At 35.5% G+C, this 19,053-nt stretch overlaps 1 protein-coding gene across 4 annotated transcripts in view; it reads left to right on the forward strand.

The window, feature by feature from the left end:
* ctbp2l (C-terminal binding protein 2, like) overlaps positions 1–19,053 on the forward strand; it is a 144,295-nt gene that overhangs the window by 13,355 nt on the left and 111,887 nt on the right. For 2 of the 4 annotated variants that reach the window (XM_028476133.1, XM_028476135.1), the window contains exon 1: positions 15,214–15,528. The exons of 1 other annotated variant lie outside the window; for it this stretch is intronic. The gene's annotated coding sequence lies outside the window, so the exon portion shown is untranslated. Of the gene's footprint in view, positions 1–15,212; positions 15,529–19,053 lie in introns of those variants that run through there. One more of the 4 variants, XM_028476131.1, reaches the window with a different exon arrangement.

A 19,053-nucleotide genomic window follows, 5' to 3' on the forward strand; every position in this document is an offset into this window, starting at 1 on the left:
GGTATATTATTTGTATATTATATATAGACACACTATAATAATGTATTGTATTAATTGTATCATTGTATATAATTAATTGTGTATATATATATATATATATATATATATATATATATATATATATATATAAAATCTCTAAAATTCACTTTTTTATTTGACAAAATTTTCTGAATAACTGCTAATTTTTACATCATTGTTTAGAAATATTTAAAAATAAAAATATGAATATTATGATAAAATAATATTAATTGTACTAATGATATTTATACTACTATTATTATATAACAGTAATAATAAGACTAATAAGAATAATATTGTTAAATTGTATATATATATATATATATTATAAAAAAATGTTTTAAATTCACTTTTTATTTGACAAAATTTTCTGAATAACTGGTAATTTTGAAACAAAAAGGTGGTGATGTACAATATATTTTGTGAATATATGAATAAAAGAAAAGTAAATGCAGAAAATTGCCTTAATGCTTCCCCTCATCATTTCAGGGTTCATATTAATGTATATTTTCTCAAACTACTTGATATTTAATGTTTCATGTCGAGCTTTTATTGTTGTAATATTCATGAGTCTAGCACGATTAAGGCTCCCTGTGCATTTGTGGCTCATTAGCTTCCTACCACAGTCCAAAAATATACATTTAACTGTGTGTGTGTGCGTGTGTGTGTGTGTACCCCCCTCTCTGTGTGGAATAAAGCTTCATTTTTAGAGGGTTCGCTGTCATGCATCATATAACAGGAGAAGTGGGAAAACAAACAGACCCAGATTCATCAAACAGAGGGAGTCACACAGCAGGGTGGAGAACATGCAAGTGTTAATCAAAGTTTAACAGCTAAGCTTTGTTGCGTTTTAAACGGAGTAAATGTGCATCGTGCATTTTATGAGATAACTAAATCTAAAATGATTATCAAAGGCTCGTGATTAGAGCAGGAGTTTCAAACATTAGATAGAGAAAGTCTATTTAACAAGCACACGGTGTAGATTGTGTACCCAGGCTTGTTTTTAAAGTGCTCTCTGTCTTATTTGTTTTCCAGTCCTTTGATGCCATCTGTAATCTTGTCCGGTCTATTAGGATTTTCAAAATGAAACAGTGTGTAAATGAGTAGAAAAGCTCCAATCCCAACTCGTGTTTTACTGGAATATTCCGCAGCCCCGGTAATTGGATGAATGGATTTATTTTGTTTTTGGAACATGGGCGGTGTGAGGGCTTGTGTTTAATCTCCACAGGCCCCTCATCCTGCCTCCCTTACCCACTCACACGATTGATTGTATCTCATGAGAGACAATAGCATTAATGAATTCAAGTAGTTTTTCCTTCCTTCTTGGTTAAAGGAAGGAAAAAAGGGAATAATTTGCATGCAGGTGACACGTTCAAAGCAAGATGAATCAAACTCCACCGTTTTCTAAAGCTTTGACCTAATTACGCTCTCGTTTTTCTTCTTTTACTTTCTCCTTGATGTCTAAGAAGTCTCAAATGTGCCGAATAATTGTTGATAGATGAAATATTTGCTGGTTTACTGTAGTTTTACTATACCTTAAATCATGGATGGGCAACACTATCACAGCGGGGGGGGCACAAAAATGTGATTGTATCTGATTCGAGGGCCACATTATCAACATTTATGTTAGCATTTAGAATAATGATTAATCTGAGCATTAAGTTGTTTGTCATTTTGTGTGTTCTTGTTGTGTTTTTCTGTCATTTTATGCATTTATGTTGTCGATGTGAGTCTGTTTTGGGGTCACTTTCTGGATTATTGCTGTTGTTTTCAGTATTTTTCTGTCATTTTGTGCAAATTTGTTGACAGTTTGTGTGTCTTTGTAGCTATTCTGTTTCCGTAGTCATTTTGTTTGTTTAAGTGGTTGTTGTGTCTGTCTTTGTTGTCAGTTTGTGTTTTTATGAGTCACTTTCTGTGAACTCATTGTAATTTAGTGTGTTTTTCTGTCATTTTCTGCATTTATGTTGTCGATTAGTGTGTTTTAAGGGTCACTTTCTGTATGATTGCTGTTTTCAGAATTTTGTGTCATTTTGTCAACAGTTTGTGTAAATTTGTTGACAGTTTGTGATTTTGTAGCTATTCTGAAATGTGTTGTTGTTGTTCTTTTATGTTTCCGTAGTCATTTTGTTTGTTTAAATGGTTGTTGTGTCTGTCTTTGTTGTCACTTTGTGTGTTCTCATCGTAATTTTGTGTGTTTTTCTGTCATTTTATGCATTTATGTTGTCGATTTGAGTCTGTTTTGGGGTCACTTTCTGGATTATTGCTGTTGTTTTCAGCATTTTTCTGTCATTTTGTGTAAATTTGTTGACAGTGTCTTTGTAGCTATTCTGTTGTTGTTTTTTTATGTTTTCTTAATCATTTTGTTTGTTTGAGTGGTTGTTGTGTCTGTTTTGGTTGTCATTTTTTGTTTTTATGAATAATTTTGTGGGGCTTTATATTCCTTCCAACTTCTTGAATTACAATTTTTGGAAATTTGTTTTGGGTGCCACACAAAATTAGACCGAGGGCCAAATGTGGCCCCCGGTTGCCTATGTCTGCCTAAAATGGAAATAATGATGTAAATCAAAATGTCTGTAAATGAACCTCTGAGCCTCTGTGTTTACTTCCTTTTCAGGATGTTCACAGAAACATATCAGCTTTCCTTGTCTGATAATCACATGAACACAATGTAGCGACTAAGCCACGTGTAATCCCTGTGTTCTAAAAAAGAGACAAAGATACTGGACTATTGATCCCTGAAAAGGTTAAATAGATGTTTATGGGAAACTATTTTGATGACGGCGCAGTTGACACGTTAATGCATTTTGAAAATCAATAAATACTTGAGTATTTCCCCTGTCCACACATGTTAAGTGCAGAGAAAAATGTTCAGTTTATCTTAAAATATAGATATATTTCACACTCACTTTATATGAATTGTGTTGTTTTGTTTGCTCTTTTTTGTGCTAAACTAGCTTTACAATTTTCACTTGGATTAATTATAACAATTTTCAATTATTACCTCACTATTAACTTGAATAATTGGTATAGAACAAAAATTGTAATGCAATATGTAAAAAAAACAACAACAACAAAAAACAATTAGTTTAGATGCTTTTAGAAATGTGTGTTTCCTGTACCCAATAACAAACACAAATAAAAAAAACGTTATAAATATTCAGATAATAACAAGTCTAATAAATATATATGGCATTGGAAAACAAATTTAGGGGAGGAAAAAAGATGGTGAACTGTAAATTGTACACTTGTTTTACCATAATTGAGTTACTGTCTAGGGAAATACATACATGACAAACATCCAAACGTTATTCATAATGCAAAAAAAGAGCCATCAGACTGATACATAACGCAGGATACACAAATAGATTATTCTTAAAAACATCAGATTCTCAAAACTGTCCAAAGGATTTGCAGAAAAGATTTTTAGAGAGAGAAGGGGAATATAATTTCAGAGGAAAACTGCATTTCAAGATACAATATGGTAGAACAACAGTGAAAAGGATGAGTATAACAATAGCAGGGGTTCAATTATGGGACTGTCTAAAGGATGAAATAAAACAAAGCACCAACATAAACCAGTAGAAAAAGCTTTTTAAGACACATATCATTAGTAAGTTTAAGAAAAAAGAGCAACAATTCTATAGGACAGCAATAATATGTATATAATGGTATAAAATATATTAATACTTAATAAGCACAATAAATGAATAAATAAAATAATAAATTTTATGTACATGTCATATACATTCATGTGTATGCATGTACAGTATATGTGTGTACCTATGTTTATACAGTATGTTTGATGTGAATGTATAAACTGTATATTTACAACTTGTGCAGAATATATATTGAATGTATATTGTGAAAATATATATATAAGGTTAAAATTCCTTTTTTTGCGTGTGATATTATGTCGAGAACCTTGTTTTGTTTTGTTGTGATGGGGCAGGTGTGTATACGCTTTGCTTCAACCTACACCCTTTACAATTATTCTAACAGGTTCAAAAGCTCTAATGCTAATGCGTTTTTATCATTTTATACCACAAAGGTTATCATTGTCCCATCACGTCCCCCAAAAGCAATTCAGGCCATTTCATGTTCATTTTACGTTAAGTGGGAGCAAATGGAACAAAAAGAAAATTGCCAGTCATTGCCAGTGTGGTCTGACATTACCACAAACTGAGAGAATGACCTCATCACAAGTTCTGCCAAAAGCTTAAATGACACGAAACTGCTCTCGGGGACTTCTCCATTTTTGCCCTATCGTCTTGTTATCTGGCCCTGCAGATGCTCTTCTCTCTATATGACAGAGAAGAAGCAGCGAAATGGCAGTAATTCATTCTGCACTTCTCCACAGGCTCCCATTACCTTGATGGCCGACTCCCTGCAGGATATGAACTCTTTTTAGGGGTACACCGATACTCCAGAGGGCAATGTTAGGTGATGGCTCACTTCAGATACGGAAGCACCTCACATCCTTCAAAGGTGTGGTTGAAGAAACCCACATGAAATTTGAAAAGAGATACAGGTCTAAAAAAGGGAAATGTACAGTACGTAGGAACTTATAGTCAAAAAGACTTTACTGTCAAATAATAGAGACGTTTGCATGGGACAATATCACCAGTGGTTTTCAAACTTCCCTTTGCAAAAAGTAGTATACTTGAAGTTCATTTTATTAAGTATGCTTGAGTATAAGTATACCAAGTATACTATGGACCACGTACTTGAAAGTATATTAATTGAATTCTTCTTCGGACTAAATTGGAACATTTTAGGTTTATAAAATTATACTTTAAGTATACTTTATAAGGTCATTTTAAGTTGACAAAAGTATACTCATCTATATACTGTTAGTATACTAGGTGTATATACTTGTCCACATTTTAGTTTATTAAAGTATAAGGGGTACACATTCCCCCAATTGAGAAACACTTTCTTACATGATCTCGTCAGGAGTTCACGTTGTGTCAAGCAGTGTCTGTTTTTCTCTTAAGATTCAGACATGCTGACTCTCTCTACCCTCCATGTTGTTGTTGTTCTTTGGTTGGACTATATGCAGTCGAGGTATGTTGCTGCATGTTGGAGTGGTTAAAACGCTCTAGGACTTGTTTACTTGGATAGTCCTCCTTGTTTGGGTGGTGTGAACACGCAAACGAAGTCTAGAGCGGATCAAACAGGCAAATTCTAGAGCGTTTGTTTCTGTCAGTCTAACAGTGTTTTCCAATCGAAGTCGAGAGCGATTAGGAGGAGCTGCTCTCGGAGTGGATCAAACACAAGAAGTAACTGCGATGACGTAGAGTGCGTGGTATTGTGGGTGATCTAAAACCACCAAAAGTACGGCAACTTGTTGCTGCTCCATTGTTGAATGTTGTGAAAGAACAAACAGAAGAGGTAGAAGTCTTGCTTTGACCCATTGTTGAGAGCTTCTTCTATGGGTTTTTGTTTTTCTGTCTGGAGACGTCTTTTCAAACCAAGATAATAAAATTATCATCTGTCCTCTGCCCATTCGGACCGAGTTCACAACTAAAATGGTGTGAAAGCACCCTAAATTTTTCAACTTTAATTTGAAAAAGTGATTTAACAAGTTTGGATGAACTAGTGGAAGTCTCCGCGCCGAATGGCACGTACCACGTTACCGAGAACTCAGTCAAATGACTCGGTTCCACCAAGTAAAAAAATGGGGGCGCCCTCATGGCACATACGGAGTAACATTGAATTACCTTTGAAACAACATATCACATGACTATGTTCCCATAAATTTGGAAATTACCGAAAAAAAGGGCTCTGAGCGTCTCATCATATTCTTTCATAGAGTATTCATACCAAACTGCATTCCGATCTAACGAGAGCTAACGGAGGAGTAGTCATTTGAAAAATGAGGACCCCCTGGTGCCCCCGTAGGGTAATGGGCCCTATTTATATATGGGTATGTGCCAATGATTTGGTACTGCCAACCGTCATAATATTTGACTCGCAAATAAATGAGAAATCAACATTCGTTTAGTTTTTTCTTTTGGGGCCTCTTAAATCGAAAATTGGCCAAGGAGCGTCTATGCGTACACATCCATAGATTATAGCTACCAAATTTCAGCCCGATCTGTTCACGAATAACAGAGGAGTAGCGATTTTAACTAATGTACAACAAGAACAACAAAGTGAGTGGCGTTTTGAGTCTGGTAGCCAGGCCTAAAAACTCTAATGTACTAATTTGATTTAAAAAAAATATACCAATTATATGTTTTTTTTTATGCTCTTGGTGCTTTTGTCATTTTCAAAATATTGTATGGTCTCTATGATCTCTTGAACCCGCTATCTTGTTTCTTGAATAAACCTAAACAACTCAGTAAGATGTGGAAACTTTAATCTACAGGTCAACTCTACATCGCAACTCCTTAAAATGAGACCTGTATCATTTAGTTAGGTACATTTGTTACTGTATATGCATTTTTATTTACCCTTGGACAAAAATAGCTTCACACTGTTCTGCTATTAATCGGCATCAACATATTTTCAAGGTGAAATATTCCCTGTTCTAAAAGGCATAAGTTTCAATTACAGCTCATGGAGGTAAAAGGAGAGCACATCAGATTGGTGACTCTTCAATGTTTATGAGTTTGGAATGAATGATGGAATATGTCGTGTTTTCCATATTGCCACAAGACCTAATTCGTTCTTCGACAAGCCACTAGCTTTGGTTTTTTTTTTTTTTTTTTATCTGTATTTTGACATGTTGTTGTTCATGAGGAGAGCAGAGGAAATATCCCATTAACAGGCTCACTACTATCTCCCAACATAAATCACTGACAGGGAAATGAAACTGTTCTGACAAAAGGGAGATAAATAGAGGAATACAAATGCAGAAACGCTGCATACACATTCGTCCTTTCACCCTCCTCTTCCCCCCCTGTTTTTCATAAAGGCACTTCAGCAAGTGGAACAACTTTTGAATAGACAATTAGAAGCACAAAACATCTGAAGTGATTTAGGAAAAGGGGGAAAGATGAATCTGAGTGGGCTCCGATACATCATTACATCTGAGATGTATTATTGCCACAGGACGACGACATCAGCTAATCAGAGACGACTGGATCATTGATTCTTCATTAAATGGAAGCAAAGCTTTAGATTTAACAACAAATAACCTTATTCAATATTTTCCATGTTGGTTATGAATTTCTTTGGCTTTTTCCTCTTTAAAAATCTACTGCGATCAACCAATAGAGCTTCATTTATTCATTCATTCACTCATTCATTCATTCAGTATCTTCTGGAGCTGATGAATCTACATTTGCCTACTGCAGGCCCCTCAATATACAGTATCTTGGACTTGTGCCCCTACACTTCAGGGCGCAGCCTTCGGTCTTAAGACCAAGGTCTCCTAAAGATTCCAAAAACTAATTTTAAAACTCGAGGAGACCTGGTGTTCCAGACTGTGGCCCCCAGACTCTGGAATAACCTGCACCAGTTTCTCCAGGAGCTCAACTGTGTGGACACTTTTTAAGCTGCTATCCAGAGTTTCTGAGAAACATCTCGATGTCCCGCCCTAAACAGCCTCACTTCCTCCCACTGCATCGGCTAATCGACCAGAAGCCACGCCTCTACTTTTCTGTACGCTATGGGTCAGATAAGAGCCAAAATCATATTTACCTGTTTGCTGTTGTGACTCGTGGCCTTGTTTCCGTGCACGGTTCTGCATTCACTGTGATTGACAGTCTAAAAAACAGAAAGTCGAAGCCAATTGGCTGTGTGCAGTCAGCAATAGTTTTCATTTGTATAGGGGTCTGTATAGGACGAAGGAGGGGCTTATATACATTAATGTATATGAATGACCACTGACAGTAGACCATAGTAAAACACTAGTTAGCTATTTTTTCGTTCTTCAAAAAAGCTTTTAGTTAAACAGATATTTTTATATGATGCTGCTCCTGTTGAAGTAAATGCACCTTTGTTTTATTATTCTTTCATGTTGTTGCTCCTGTTATTTTAAATTATCCTCAGTTCTGTACAGAACTTTGTGATTTTATCTACAAAAAGCGCTTTATAAATAAATGACTTACTCGCTCTCTCTCTCTCTCTCTCTCTCTCTCTCCCTCTCTTATCACGTTCAGAATCTCTCGCTACATGTAGCACATCGAGTAACTATCATGTTATCTTGTGATAGAAAATGAAAGCAGAGCTTCATCTGAAGTGTGCTTTTATTGCGTTGTGATGCGCGTTACAGATTATCATGACAGGTGTATTGGTATTTTCTAGTTTATTTTCGACTTTATACTCAACATTATATATTTCATCTTTATTCTCAGAATTTCAACTTTAATCTCAACATTTTGATTTGCCCGAAAATATTTTCTGCATCACAAATGGGCCTCGTCAGCTTCCGTAGATTTGACTCTCTGAGCAAACCTTCCACTTTTATAACAATATTGTATTTTGATATTGTCTGTTTGACTTTAATCTCAACATTATATTTCCACTTTAATCTTGACATTTTCGAATATATTTCTCCATCAAAATTGGCCCAAATCCACTTCCGTATCAAAGAGATTTTTAATCCGAGTGATGATTTCCAGGTAAATTAAAGGTTAATTTAAAGTAAAATATTCCTATTTTTGCAAATAAGGAACAGCATAAACAACTATTTCCCCACAGGAAGTCAGAAGGAATGTTATAATTATAATATAGGCAAAGGGAGTTATATGCACTATGAAGTTTCCCTCAGAGAAAAGCAGTTTGTACATAAAGTGTGGATAAAATAAGACCAAATATTGAAACCTGTTTGCTTATTTAGCAGCTAAGCCATGTATTTAACATCATAGCGTTAAGCTTCTTGACAGATGCTAATGAAGTGATGTTTACATTTTTGATTCACTGGCTAAACAAAGATAAGACATGCTTTTGGAAAACAGTGAGCCGCGCAATCCAAACACATCCATAGAGTCTGTCATCAGCGACATGACAGCTTTTTTTTCCTCTCTCACAACAATAAGCAACTCATTTCCATATTAATGAGAGAAGAAGAGAAGAGCAAGTGGACGGAATGGTGTGCTGAGCGTGAAGGGCTGAAATGTTGCCTCTTGTGTTGCCTCGGCACCTATTGACAAAGTCTTCAAACAGGTTGTTAACGACGAGCCTATGGTGGTTTACACGTATCAATACATTCTGCATGCAAATCATGTTCTGTCATCATCCTTCATTTGTTGCATGCAGACAGATATGATATGTACATGCAGGGACACGTGCACTAGTACAGGGGTTCTAAGTATATTTTTTTTAACAATCTGAGCCCATTTTTGCTTATTTTTACCCATTTTTCCGCAACTACACCAAACTTACCATATTTTAACCTACTTTGAACATTTTTTCTTGCCATATTTTTGCCCCTTTTAATGCATTTGTGCTACATTACTCCCATTTCTGCCACTTCTCCATCAAATTTCAAAGCCTTTTCTGCACATTTGTTCCACTTTCAAGACATTTTCAGCACTTATAAACCCTTTCCACAACTTTTCTACCTAATTTCACATGTATTGACCCATTATTGTCACCTTTAACTTCTTTTTACCATATTTCATGCTTATATTTGTTAATTAAACCCCATTCACAATTTTTCATGCCCATTGTTAGCCAGTTTAAATGAACTGTTCCAATATTGACACTTTGAACCCTTTTTATTACCTTTTCTGTCTGTTTCTTGGCCACTCTAACTTGCAACTTTTAACCAATTTCTGTGTTAAAATCCCATTTCATGGATTTTCAGGCAAAATCCCCAATTAAATTTAGATTTATAGTAAAAAATACAGGCAATGTGTTCCAGCAACAAGACAAATCATATCAAAAATTTAGACCCCTCATCATTCTTTTTGTTTTTGGGAGGAAAAAATAGAATTTTTTCAACAATTTCACCACCACCAAAAATAACATTTTAACAAGTTATTTATCTAGTCAATCATTTAACAGGCAAGACACTGATTTCCATCTGAAATGTTAAGAAGGAAACTTCTGCACGAACCTCATTATCTGATGTATTTAGATCTTGAGACGAGCCCCCAACTGTCCTTCCTACTCATTGCTCCAATATTGACACTTTGAACTTTTAAACTAATTTGTGTGGCTTTTAAAATGTCATTATAACCACCACCATTTTTGGTCACTTTCAAACCCATTTTATTTCTGATTAAAACACGGATTTGCAACTTTAGGATGACTATATACTATGCCGCAATTAATAATAAACCTCCTGGATAACAGTGGATATTATTCAGATAAATAAATAAATGTGGTTATCACAGATTCATAGAACTATGGACCATAATTTTGCTGATTTTGGAGGTTACGAGCTGAAAAGGTTGAGAACCACTGCATTAGTATAAAGACTGCAATACACACACACACACACACACACACACACACACACAAAAAACACTTACTTGTCTCTCGGGAAATAGATTTCATACCCAAAGGATAAAAACCAAACTGACTAAACTCTGATACACTTGAACTCACTGTCAAAAACTCTGTGATCACCTAGGATTCACATCAGCACTAGACTTACTCTAATCTTAAAAAGGAAAAACATGTTTGCTTGTTTTTTTGTTTTTATTTTTAATGTAATAATGCTAGAATTTGAGATGTTCCACTTGCAAGCACAGAGTCGGCATGCACAATTTTACTCAAGCACGTAAATGGGATTTGGGGAAAAGAGACAACTGACTGTGTTTGTGCAATTGTTTCAATTGTGCTGATCCATAAGCCTTTGAATTTGCAAAGGATCAGACATAGCTGGTGTAAACAAGAGCGCAGAAAACACTTAACGGTGCCTTCCATTTTTTGAACAAACAAGGATCTTTGAACTTTTATCTAAAATGTTAAAGACTGTTAAAGAACTCCCACTCAAAATGACTTCTATTCTCAGGGTTTGTGTGTCTTTTGCTGTCCGTGATTACACGCTAACTTCAGCCACCAGAGCGTGTCAGCGCACTGTTTACGGGACAGTAAAGGTCCCCGAGGAGAGCTCTTCTTCTCTGCTTCGTTGTCTACTACCCAACCGCAGTTTTAACTGTCGTCCCCTGCGGTCACAGATCTTTTTTTTTTTTGTGTCACAACTGTTTTTATAATCTTTCAATAAACAAAAGAGGCTTACATCGACATCTTCAACTTTGCCCTGATTATTTAGTCCAGTGGTTCTCAAACTGTTTTTTGGCTCAAGTTCCCCCATTTCTCTTATTTTGTCCGACTTCAACATTTTTGCTTAGAAAGCTATTTAAAAACAATGCATAATGCAAAAGCATAATGTGACAACACCTTTTAAAGAATCTAAATAAATGGAAAGAAACAGTATTCAGTGCAGTGGTTCCCAACCTTTTTTGGATCGTGACCCCAAAGACATTTTTTGATCACGTTTGAGCTCAGATATTTATTCCCTTTACTGCATTTTAGTTGGACTAACCTCATAAAGTGAACCTATAGAAATACAGTTGTTTGAGATTGTGTTGTTTTAATTTAAAAAATAAAATAAAATAAAATAAAAGAATGCAAAAATCTATTTGAATTTTTCAGAAATTTCAAGCGACCCCACATGGGGTCCCGACCCCAAGGTTGGAAAACTGATTTCGAAAACATACGATGGGGATTGCAGTACTACATTATTTACAAATTACATTGCAAATTTTGTGAAAATGTGTTGCAAAGTCACAGCATTTTTGCCAATTGCTTAACATTCAAGATTTTGTTTGGATTTGTGTTTTTTCCATCAGAAAAACATGGGTTTTTCTGGTCTGGCCCACTTGGGGTCAATCTGGGTCATATGTGGCCCTTGAAATAAAATGAGTTTGAAACCCCTGGCTTAAAATGTATTGCTTGTTTTATACATTTTAGAAGTAATTTTAAAATCCCTGCACTGGAGGTTTTTTGAGACGTTAAGACTTTTGGTTCTCAACACTTCTCTCTCTCCTTCATGCAATCTTCTACTTCATAGTCCATGTCATCATCCTCCTAAATTACAAACATCATTAGGAGAATTGATTCATCATAGTCTCCTGGGGGGCTTCAGTCTGCTGCTGAGCTCATTGGAACCGCCGTCGCTATTTTATTCCACAAGTTCGAGCCGATCTGTTGGGGGAGGTGTGGGTGCACAAAATCACAGCCGTAAAGTCTTTTTTTTACTGCCTTTTACAAAACATTCACCAAATCGACAAGATCTGAAGAAAGCGAATGAAGAATGTTGGATTTCTGCATTCATATCTGAAGGAATCTCTTTTTTTTTTTTAAATAAGATGCTGCAGGATTATGAAGAACGCCAGGGGAGAGCAACAGAAACCTGACTCGCATGCGTTGTGAAAATGATAAACCAATTGAGCTCACATGGAAACAACTCATTCAAACCAATGTGGGAAACATGGTGGGGGTGGTGTGGTGTGCCTTCAATAATTCATCAGGAGATTGATTGATGTGTGTCTCCAGCGGACAGCGTGTAGATCATGTTTGCAGCCCTCCGTGGAGACTTTGTGGGAACTCTTGCTGTGAATTTGCGAGTATAGACATGGAGGTCGAAGGTCAATTTTATTAAGAATGTGCTTTTTAATTTAATCACATTAGTTTTGAATGGAAATTTAAACATATCTTATGATATTTTATTAAAAATAAATATCAAAACTATGAATGCTGTTGTTAATTTATATGCGGTTTGATAATATTAAAAATAATGTTGATAATAGAATATTTAGATGTACACGTATGACGTGAAATTGTCATTAAGTGATTGTCATTAGGTGGAAAAAGTTTAATTTATATCTAAAAGAAATCTATATTTCTTTAAAAATTAAAAATTAAACAAAAAAACTGCAAAAGTAATAAAACTCTCAAAATCCTCCCAAACAAACCCGCCCCCAAAAAAAAACTTTTAAAAAGAAAAATAAGAGAGAGAAAAAATATATTTTTTTAAAAAGCAACAAAACAAACAAATCCTAAATGGCAAAAGAAAAAAAAAAAAAACTCAAAAATTTTTATTACAAAATCTATTGAAAACAAAAATATAAAAGATACAAAAAAAAGTCTTTAAAAAAACACAAAATGACTGAAAAAAACAACAACAAAAAATAAATAAAAATCTAAACATCTAAAAAAATCGATAAAAAAATTAAAATGACTTGGAAAAAACTACAAAATCCATAAAAAACTAGAGAAAATCCACACAAAACAAAATAAATCAACCTGTGTGCTCATTTGCATTGAATTGGAAGAGTTTTTATTTTTAAAACAATATAAAACTTGTATACAACCCTCATATACCAAGAGTTATTTTCATTTCCCGGCGCTCAAACCCTAATTTTAGTTACTGTACACTCAAAAGTACTCACACATTTGCCACAAGCTTTTATCTGCTTAATTATCCTGCTGAGTCTTTTTGTGCTATAAGTTTCCAACCCCCCACATGCGGCCTGCGTTCTGACAAGAGGGGGACAATCATTGATGGACAGATCAATACGAGAGCATATGGAGGCCAGGCTGAATGCAGACATGAAAAATAAAAGGATAAAAAAGGAAGGGGAGTGATGTGTATAATTGGCACTTCACATTTTGCTGCTGTTTAATTGTCTGCACAAAACATGAATAAAGAAAGTCAAGTCAAACCTTCATGGATGAATATAATGATATGAATTCACTGTTTGCACTTCGTGCAACAAGTTACAGAAAAGGAGGAGGGTACAAATCAATCTCGTGATGTCATCTGTGACGCCCATGTGTTCACAAAGTGCTGAGGTCACATGATTTCCCTCTAAAGTCCTTTCAAATTAATTGTACGCGACTATCAGACACTACTCTCCTTTGCCACGTTAAGGGAGATAATGAAAACAACAATTTACATCACAACTTTGCCTGTTTGCTTCTATATTTATCAACAATGTAATGTAATTTAAAAAGTAAAAATGATTAGTTTAAACTGAAAAATAATAGGCATGACAAATCGTGAATGTGGTTAAATTGGCAAAAAAGAGGTTAAAGGTGACAATTAATGGGTCGACATATGCAACATTAGGTGGTAAAAGTGGTGGAAAGGCTTTACAAGTGTTGAAAATGTCTTTAAAGTGGCAAAAATGTGCAGAAAAAGCAATGGAATTTAATGGAGAAGTGGCAGGAATGAGAGTAATGTAGCAAAAATGCATTCAAAGGTGAGAAAATAAGATGAAAATAGGTTAAAATATGGCAAGTTTGGTGAACCTAAAATAAGAAAAAAAAATTGCTGAAATTGTTTGGAAAATATTCTTAGTTTCCTGAAGGCATCTGGTGACCCCTTCCCAGTGTCTCGTGACCCCAAATGGGGTCCTGACCCAAAGGTTGAGAACATTTGGTCAGAAGAACGACACAAAATACAGACGCACATTGGTGGTTAAATGAATCTGTTCCCACACAATTAAAATCTCTATTTTCTTCCAGAATAGTGTTTTTGTTGGTTTAACTATCTAGATGTTGCAGGAGGTGAAGTGGGAAGGTGCTGAGTCATTGCACAACGTGATTTATTTTAAGTTAACAAATTGTTACATCTTGATTTTATTTGTCATTAATCGTTATTGGCCTCTGTAAAAAAAAAAAAAAAAAAAAAAAAATATTTATTTCAATTGTTTTTTTGTTTTTTTTTAAAGCTATAGGGAGCCATTGCAAAAGAGTCAAAGAGCCACATTAGGCTCCAGAGCCGCAGGTTGCAGACCACTGGATTAGATAAATAGATAGATAGATAAATAGATAGATAGATAGATAGATAGATAAATAGATAAATAGATAAATAGATAAATAGATAGACAGATAGATAGATAGCTAGATAGCTTTATTTCAGACTCCGGGTCCATATAAACCATACAAATAAACACAAAAACACATATAAATTGGTCGAATGGTAATACATGAAAAACATAATATAACAGCATAGTTCTTTTTTCAAATAGCCTTTCCCCCTGTAGTGTTATCGAAAGCCCCAGGATTGTATATCGTCTCTTCTCATGAACTTTATCGTCCCACCACTGTGTGTGTGTGTGTTGGAGGCTTCTTTTCTTTCCTTTTTCTTGGTGTGTGTCATTGGTTTGAACGACCTGAGACCCCGCCTTGGCAAAGAGGAGAGTTACAGAGTGTGTGTGACTAGAGAGACAGAGAGAGAGAGAGAGACAGAGAGAGAGAGAGAGAAGAGAGAGAGAGAGAGAGAGAGGGGGGGGGGGAGGTAAAAAGAAGAAGAAGAAGGCAGTGAAACACTTCTACATAGACACCTTCCTGTGGTTCCACTGCCTTGTTCTTCTCAAAGAAACACTCAGTTGTGTTCATCGTCCGGTCCATGTAGTGTGTGTGTGTGTGTGTGTGTGTGTGTGGTGAAGAGGACGCTTTGCTGGCGTACAGAGGATTAATAGGAAGGAATCCGGAATTCCTACTCCAAATCTTTCCCGTTTGTCCCTGAGCTGATGATGATGATGATGATGATGCCGACGAGCGACTGAAGAGAATCACAACTTACGTCCGTTTAATCAGGTAAAAAAACATAAACAACCCTGCATAAAACATTTTTTTTTTTTTTTTTTAAAGCTTTCGGTGTGTGTGTTCCCACCATATGTGTGTGCGCCTACTATGTGTGTGTGTGTGTTTGTGTGTCCACCTTCCTGCGCCACGGAGATGGTGAATGGACTGTGTTTTTCCCCCCCCTGCAAACACACACACACACACACACACACACACACACACACACACACACACACACACACACACACACGCACGCACGGGGACGTCATTTCTGACCGTGTGTGTCTCTCGTGGAGACTTTTACACAGCACGAGGACATTAAAGGCAGTTGCACGCGAGGTTGTTGTGCGTGGACTCAATTAAGTCCGCGCGAGCCGAGAAGTGAGCGTGTCGGTTAAAAGAAATGGGAAGTGTGTGTGTGCGTGTGTGTGTGCGCGTGTGTGTGTGCGCGTGCCCTCACACCTCACATTAATTCTGACTTTTTAAGGCAAAGAATCGTGCAGGGGAAGACGTCATTATTATGTGTGTGCGCGTGCGTGCATGTGCTACATTACTATGTCTGTCCCACGCTGCATCACACTGGTGCTAACCTTAAACATGTGCACGGATTTAGATGTGTTTTTTTATTTATTTTTTTTAAATTTATTTTTGTTTTTCTAACCCCAGGTGATATATACATAATCTTGAAATATTACAACTAGTGCTGAGCGATATGAACCAAAACTCGTATCTCGATATTTTTCCCCTCAAAATGACGATATACGATATAATTCTTGATAATTTTTAATTCAAATGGCTTAAATTTTCTGAAATGTGTCACATTTATTAACAAACGGCTGCACAATAAGTGTCGCTTTTGGCTTTTTCTCTCCGCTAAGAGACAGCACGTGTGAGTGAGTTTGTTAGTGTGGCTTGTTTAGGGTTAGGACGCACTCACAAATCCATCTAACTGTGCTTTTCATGCTGTTCTGAGAAGTAGCAAAAACAGCGACTCCTAAAACAAGTATTTTGATACAAAATAAGCTATAGAAAAATATATATATACCGTATTTTTCGGACTATAAGGCGCACTTAAAATCCTTTAATTTTCTCAAAAATTGACAGTGCGCCTTATAATCAGGAGCGCCTTATGTATGAAATGAATATGTTAAAATATTTTAGTACAACTTTGGTAAACTATGAAGCTGCACCACTTGATGGATTTTTGGCCCTTCAGGGCTACCGTAGTGATATGTACCTGTACTGTGCTTCAACATACTGAACTGAAAATGCGAGTGTAATGTTCTATATTTTATGTGTTAAACCTGAACAATGTTGAGAATTATTGTTAATGAGTTGTTGAATAAAGTTTGACTTATCTGACTATTTTGTTTCACTTAACGCGTCTTAATAATAATAATAATAATAATAATAATAATAATAATAACAACAAACCGGTGCGCCTTATGTATGAAAATAGACCCGGTCAGACCCATTCATTGATAGTGCGCCTTATTATCCGAAAAATACGGTATATATCGATGTTCAAAACATAAAACTCGATATAATTTGATCCGCGATATATCGCTCAGCCCTAATTACGACTTTAATCTTGAAGTATTATGAAGTTTAATCTCAGTACATTGTGTTACGTGGTTGACAAACAGAGATGTTTTCTTTTGCCTTGTTTTTTTAACCCCAGGTGACATTAAAAAAAGATCAAAGATAAGATGGACTTTTTTTCTATCACACATGACGAAAGATCCCACACATCCATCTGATGACATGTCTCCTGTTTTCACTGTAACTCCTGCATTGGTTTTTATTGGGGGAACTGGGAGCATTCAGAAAAGCAATAGCATCTAGTAAATGATGTCATATTTGCTTTTTCACGCAGGAAAGCTTCCTGTCAAGCTTCCATAATTCATATATTCTAAATATATCCATCTTCTACACCTGCTTTGAGTAGTAGGACACCTAACCCAGCCCACTTTTTGTAAATGATGCAGATGCACCTGTACTCGATTAGTGGTTCTCAAACTTTTTTGGCTCAAGTACCCCCTTTTCTCTTATTTCTGAATCCAAGTACCCCCTTTTGTCTGACAACAACATTTAGCATAAAAAAACTATTCAAAAACATCTATAGAGCATAATGATGGAATGAACCAGTGATAACACACATTTTAAAGAATCTCATTTTGTAAATAAGTGGAATGAAACTGTATTTAGTGCAGTGGTTTCCAATCTTTTTTGTACTGTGGCCCCAAAGACATTTTTTTTTCTAGAATTAGTTATTGATCATGTTTGAACTTAGGTGTTTACTTTTATTTATTTATTTTTTTTACTTCATTTTAGAGAACTAGATTTATTTATTTTTATTTTTTTAAAAAGAAAAGAATAATTAAAACATTTTTCAAATCTATTTTCAGTTTTCAGAAATTTCAGGCGACCCTATTTAACCTCCAAGCGACCCCACGTGGGGTCCCCACCCCAAGGTTAAAAAATCACTGATTTCGTGCCTCGTTGAATAGATTTATTTTTATAGTTTTTACCATTTCTGGTCATCTCACACCTAGTGTGGGACTAACACTAACACTTTATTTGTTCATTTTCCATTCTCTCTCTCAAGAACCCCCTGTAGTGCCGTCACATACCCCTAGGGGTACACGTACCCCCATTTGAGAAACGTTGCTCTAGATTACAGTTGTGTGCAATTTCAAGCTTGTTTGAAACTAAACCACTTTATTAAATCTGGCAAACTGAGGTGGGGAATCAAAGAGTTTCAACACTAGTGTTACTTTGCATTTTCATGTATAATAAATTATATAAAAGTATGTAGGGTGTAAGGCACAGACAATATCCAAGCAATAGGTGACAGGTAGTGAATATATTTATTTTATTTTTTTTTGTCAAATAATTTTGAGGATTAAGCAGGATTTTGGAAAAATTGTCTTTTTTCAATAATTTGAGAGTAGAAATGACTTCCATTGTGTTATACAAGCATGGGAAAACAGTGAAGCCCCTGCAAATACTGTAATATATATTATATAATATATATTCTCTTGTTCAAATTCACTAAAACTCCACTTGAATAATTGTAAAGTTCTGCTTCCAAATAAATCTGTTGAAATGTTATGTGTATTATTTTTGCATGGATACCAATATGTACATTTTCTGGCTAATTTCAAATCATAATTCACATAAAAATGTTCCATTTTTTAAAATATTAACACAATTCTTGTGCCTAAGTTCCCGTGGAAAGTTTCCTGATATTTTACGCCTCTTTGCAACCCTACTGAGATATCCACAACTAAATTATTTAGTATTTTCAACAATGATTCATGTTTTCTCAGTCATTATTACTTTGCCCTGCAGGTCAATTTAGATGTTTTAAAAGGCCGGATTTGGCCCCCGGGCCTTGAGTTTGACACGTGTTTTACATTTTAGAGGTCGTCATAATTTGTCGGATTGATGCGGTTTATTGTTGCAGTGAAAAGTTTGGTTGTGGTGCAAGATTGGGACACACAGGATTGTTGGAAAGTTTAGTACCCGTATGCA

The sequence above is a fragment of the Gouania willdenowi genome, chromosome 19, assembly GCF_900634775.1.
Source record: "Gouania willdenowi chromosome 19, fGouWil2.1, whole genome shotgun sequence".
In the NCBI taxonomy this organism is placed as follows: domain Eukaryota; kingdom Metazoa; phylum Chordata; class Actinopteri; order Blenniiformes; family Gobiesocidae; genus Gouania; species Gouania willdenowi.